We start from the raw sequence: 6098 nt of genomic DNA on the forward strand, positions 1-6098 counted from the left end.
TGTTGACCATGACAGTGACTTCACTGCACTCAAATGCCCTGCACAGTCACCAGAGCTCAGTCCAATAGAGCACCTTTGGAATGCAGTAGAACAGGAGATTCACATCATGAATGTGCAAACCAACAAATCTGCATCAACTCTGTGGACCAAAATCTGAGGAATGTTTCGAGCACATCTTTGAATCTATGCCATGAAGAATTAAAACAGTTCTGAAGGCAAAAGGGGGTCCAACCAAGTACTAGGAAAGTGTACTTAATAAAGTGTCCATGTGTGCACCTGCTGTTGTAAGGGTAAATGTTCATATCAAACACAGCTACACTCATGCTTCAGACTGATCTAAATAGCTTCTTTTTTTTTTTTTAATCGTGCTCTATTGTTCTCCTTCCGAGATGTTCTCAAGTACAAACTAGAAAATGTTGACCTTTAAGGAACCGAAGACAACGTTTTAATGCCTCACACCAGAGATATGATGCACTGCTGTTGGAATAAGTCATGAAATAAAAAAATTTCAGATACATAATATGAGTTGTGGGCTCATTACTAACGATACACCATCACTCACACATTGATGTTGTGCTGCAGGGAGGGCAAAGCTAGGATATCAGCTGGGCTGGCTGCAGTCAACATGGGAGCCAAATCAGGGAAGAGTGTAACATCTTTTACCAGGTGGGTCTGTAGCAGCACTGACACCATGGTGGACAGGTACCCATCAGGCAACTGGCAAACAGAAGCAAACAGTGAGCAAGAAAACTGTGTGGCAAACAGATACAATAGCAGTGAAACAGACAACTAAGACTTCCGAGAAGGGACATTAAAAGGCTGGTAGTGTGGTCTGTGCACAGATTTCATTTAAATTGTAATGGTGGCGGTTGACAGTTGATACCAGCAGCGTGTCTTTGACTCTGGTATAGTACTGTAGGATGAGCCTGACGGTGTGGTTGTGAGCTGCTCTGAGCACTGGGCTCAGGCTGCTCAGCGGTAAATTGAAGTACTCCTGCACATGAGGAAAGAATGCAAACAATAAACACACAATGTGCATTTTGCCAGTTCACATTAACATCATTATACAGTATAGCTTACCTTAATGAGAAACACCTCATCATTGGTTTGTAGGGTTCTTCCTGTCTGCAGCAAGCTGCTTAGTACTGTCTACAGATAAGACGCACACAATTATAACACACTTTATAGAAGGAGTAACAGACACATATAATATGATTGTCTCTTTTGACACATTATAGTAAGTGTGAAATCAGTTGTGAGCCCACAGAGATAACACCCAGAGGAAGAGATTCATCATCTGGATATCAGTGACTGAAGTGTAACCGGACACCAGCTGTAGGCTGGCTGTACGCTGAAGGTCAAATAACACTAATGGTAAGTGATATGATGAATAATTAGATAAATGATAAAGTCAATGAAGGGAACTACACAGAAACAGATTGAGTCTTTCTGAATAAAAGATGAGGGAGAATCTCTGCTCACACTACGCTCTGATTAACCTACAGAGTAAATTTCCAGGAAAGGTGCTAAAGTATACTCCATCAGTTCTCACCGACTGACAGATTTCTGCTCGTTCCCACAGCATCACAGAGCGCATCAAACACACGAAATCCTCAGTGATTCAAACAACTAAAATAGTAAAATGCTACATAGATAATAGCTCAATAAAATGATGGCAATTCAATAATATAATAGTATAACCACTCACAGAATGCAACATAGTACATATGCTACTGTGCCATCCCTCATTTCTTTATGAGGGGTTTATTTTGCTAGGAAAATAGACGAAGGGATTAATTGAAACATGCAAATATGTATGGAAATACCGCTGTGCGGCACGCACTCAGAGGATAGCTTTACTGCTGAAACCCAGAGGGGGAAACAAACAGAACACAAAACAAGGCTGTGCTGCAGGCAGAAACACAAAAACTCAGAGACTGCGGGGAAAACACAGAACAGGGGAGCACACATAGAAAAGTGAAGAATCTAAACCATAAACAAACTTTTAGATACTGTTCATCTGCTGTAGATATTTTAGGCCTCCCACTTTTTCTTTTGCCCTCCTCTTGTCCAGTTTCCTCACATTTTATTGAGCACACACTGCACACCATGGAGAGATGTGGCAAGTTTCCGGCTAATAGCTTTTTGCTGGTATAAACATACTATATTATTTCTGTCAGACTATGCTATCATTGGTATTTTTTATACATTCAATTAAAGAAATGGGAACAATTTATGTGTTTTTGTGACAGGCTGCTAGTGTCTTGAGATGCAATTTAAAATTGGTTCTTTGCTAAGTTATCTGTTATGTGTAGACACAGCAATGGTTCATCCCATGAGTTAGGTACCTTTTTTATGCTTAAATGATTCATGGGTCCATTTTAAGTGGCTTAACAAACAAACAAAAAAATTCTTGTGAAAATGGTCAGGGACAAGGACTGGACTGAAAATGATGGAAAAAGCAGCCAATGTCCAAAAAAGAACTTTGTAAGACCTTCAGAAATCTTTAAAAAACAAACAAACAAAAGAAACAACAACAAAAAAAAAACCCCAACTATTGCTCAAGACCACTTTAAAAATAACAGGAAATACAGGAAAGTCTGGCCCCTTGGAAGCAAAATATAAAGAAATGAGGGGTGACTAAAGACTTTTTGTACAGTCCTGTAGTTGTGTCTCCACCTTTTCCAGCTCCACCAATAAATACAAAACCTATATATTATGTATCACTAATTCTAATACATTAACATGGCAAAAGATTTTTTCAATGAATGAATTTAGCTTGTAACAGAATATTTCTAAACCTCTGGATTGGTACTTTTGTCTGACTACTTCTTCCACTACTGAACATAACTTACACAAGATGAACTACTCACCCCAAAACACTGCAGCAAGACCCTCTTGTTGTCAGAGGTGTTTCCCAACTTGAAATAGTCGACCACAGACTTTAGTACACTTGGTCGTATGTTCTCAGTGACTTGCCATGGACTGATCTGAACCTCCTCCAGGGTCAACAGGACAACCACAGTGGTGCTGACCACCTGCTCCAGCACTCTGGCCACGGGTGGAGTCAGCAGATCCACCACCCTGGACCTCAGATTGTCCACCCAACACCGCGCTACTGTCTGCAGGACCATATTCTGAGTGGCACACGGCTGACAGGCTGAGGCAAAGCCAGTAGAGCAGCTCAGGTTGAACTCTTTCACCAGATTACTTGCTATGCAAAAATTAGGGTCTGCAGTGCTGCTATTGTTCATGGTGGTGGTGGTGGTGTAGTTGGTGTAGGTGGTACACATCCTGCTCACCCACTGGCTCCACGGCTCGCGGGACAGTACAAGCAGAAGACCGTTATTAGGGCAAATAGATGAGAAAAAATTGGTCTGATCACGTTCCCAGCATAGAGTCAGGAGTCCTGCATCTGGAGGGGATGTGATCCAGCTGGAGTACTGACACTGCTTAGAAGGGTTGAATCCAGTCAGGACTGCTCCTTCACCAGGAGATACCCCCGGGACTTTTGAGTGGTTGTTACAGTGCTGTATTATCCAGGTATTATCCTGATTAGCCAACAGGTTCTGCAGGACCGTATTATTGGCACAGACTTTGGAGGTAAAGTTAAGAGGGTCCATCTCAGCGCAGAGAGCCACTTCAGTCATGTCCACGATGATGGGACGGGTCCAGTCAGAGTACATGCACACCTAAAGCACCATGTATGTTGAGTACAACATCAGAATACAAAGCTGACTGTTAGAAAATAGCTTTTTAAGTAGTAATTAATACTGTCACCATTATTTTATGTGTTTTTTGGGTTTTTTTGTATAGACACATAGTGCATGAGTGGATAAGAGGTCAAGATTGTTCAGACATGATAAAGTTTCTGTTCAGACTTTATCATGTCTGGGATATGATGGGATAACTGAGTTTATAAAGACCTTTTTAATCAAATAAAACTTATAATACCACTTTTTTCATCCTTTTTGTGCTTGTTAATTAGATTTTATATTCTCATATCAACGTCAGCCCGGTAAAACACCCACCTGAGGTGGTACGGTTATTTCCTCCATGTCTGTGCAGACTGATGTAAGCCATTTGTTCCGAGGGCTTTGAAGCAGCTTCTCCAACAGGGACAGTTTGCAGCAGACGTTCTTCTGAAAAGCATTCCGATCATACTGCCAGCAAAGGCCGATCACCGAATCGTCCACCTGCCGTTCTCCCCACGTGAGGTAGTCACACCAGCCTGCGATGCTGAAGGCCTGTGTAGGCTCAGGGAGTAGAAAGCTAAGAGAGGTACGGCAGTGGTCCTCAAGCCAGGCATTTTGAACATTAAGAAGAAGGCTATTCAGGAATGTTGCATTGGAGCAAACTTTTTTAGTAAAACCATTCTGATCAAAGAGGATGCACTTTGTTAAACGATCTGTGGTAATTTGCGTCACATCATGCCACTCTGTGTAATGACAAAAATCCAACTGTAAATCCAAGCCAGGGATTGGTGGTGGAAGAGGTACGTTTGTGCAGTTAGGCATGAACTGAAAATTTTCAGGGTTAGAGATTAAAAGCATAAAGAAACCAGTGTGCTCACAGATGAGTTTGGTCAGTCTGGAACTGTCAAGTCTCATGCAGAACTCCAGCAGGGAGGCATCCACAAAGTATGTGGGCTGGTCAAGCCACTGCTCATACTGGCAGAACTCACTCACTATGTTTCCAGGGTCTGCAGAGGAGTAAGCACAGTATCCATACAACCAGCTGTTCATCTTGTCTGAGAGCAGCTTCCTCATCAACACTGTATTGTTACACACCTGGCTCACAAACTTCACACGTTCATTATCACTGCACAGTGACACAAGGACAGCGTCCACGTTATTTCCCAACCAGTCGTTGTAGTTGCAGGCGAGCTGTTTGAGGTTGGGGGCTTCTCTGGCTACTCTATGAGGTGCAGAGAGAGGGGTGACGGTAGTGGGCGGCCCCACATTTGCAAAACTGCAGTCAGATGACCTGCTAACGAGTGGAGAAGCCAGTGTTTGGATAACATAACACATGTTGCTCCACACCTTCTTAATTTGGTTGGGGTTGAGGGATCTTAGAGCCTCACAAAAGGTAATCATAGGAGAAGAAGTTTCCACTCTTGCACCCGAGAGGATATCAACACACATTGTGTCATTGAAGGTGGCCAGATTGTGGTTATCACACAGGAGCTCATAATAGTTAATAGTGTCATTTTCTGCATATGAAATGCTGCGTTGGGACAGAGCACTGGGAGGAGTCTGGCACTTTGGCCCTGGATACATGGGTGCTGACTGATCTTGAGGGAGGAAGACTTCCAGGAGGATGTTGATTAGTGATGTACTCAAAGACCAGCTCACATTGTGCTTAATTCCCCTAAAAAAACAAGAACGTAACAAGTATTATACATAATATAATATAATATAATAAAAAATCTGGTCCTTAGTGGATAAATGCAGCCTCAGATGAACAACAACACATGAAATGTTACGTTGTGTCATTATTGATTGAACAGAAACTAAGCCAAAATGAAGAAATGAAGAATGAAGACACAGTGTGTTAAAAACTAAGTACACCCCAGGACTCAATAGCTTGATTAACATCAAATAATGGTTTCTGGTGTGACTTTTTCAGTCTCTCACATCATTGAGGGCAAATTTTGATGCACTCTTCTTCACAATGTTGCTTCAGTTCACTGAGGTTTGGGGCATTCCTTCACGCATAGCTCTTTTAAGTCCCACCGCAGCTCCAATCGGGTTGAGATCTGGACTTTGACTGGGCCATTGCAGCACCGTCATTCTTTTCAGCCATTCTGTTGTAGATGTGCTGGTCTGCTTGGAATCATTGTCCTGTTCCACAACCCAATTTGAGCCAAGCTTTAACTGTTGGAGAGATGGCCTCATATATGTCTCTGGAATACTTTGGTATTCAGTGGAAAACTTAGTTTTTCACACACTGCTTTTGCTTAATTGGCTTTCTGCTTAATTTTCATTCATCTGAGGTTGTATTTACCTAATTCTAAGACCCGCTAAGGACCAGATAATTTTATTATGTCCTGATATGTAAATTTAAAGAAGGTGTACTGTCTTTTTACCATGACAGTA

Source organism: Archocentrus centrarchus, chromosome 3, assembly GCF_007364275.1.
Source record: "Archocentrus centrarchus isolate MPI-CPG fArcCen1 chromosome 3, fArcCen1, whole genome shotgun sequence".
Taxonomy (NCBI): domain Eukaryota; kingdom Metazoa; phylum Chordata; class Actinopteri; order Cichliformes; family Cichlidae; genus Archocentrus; species Archocentrus centrarchus.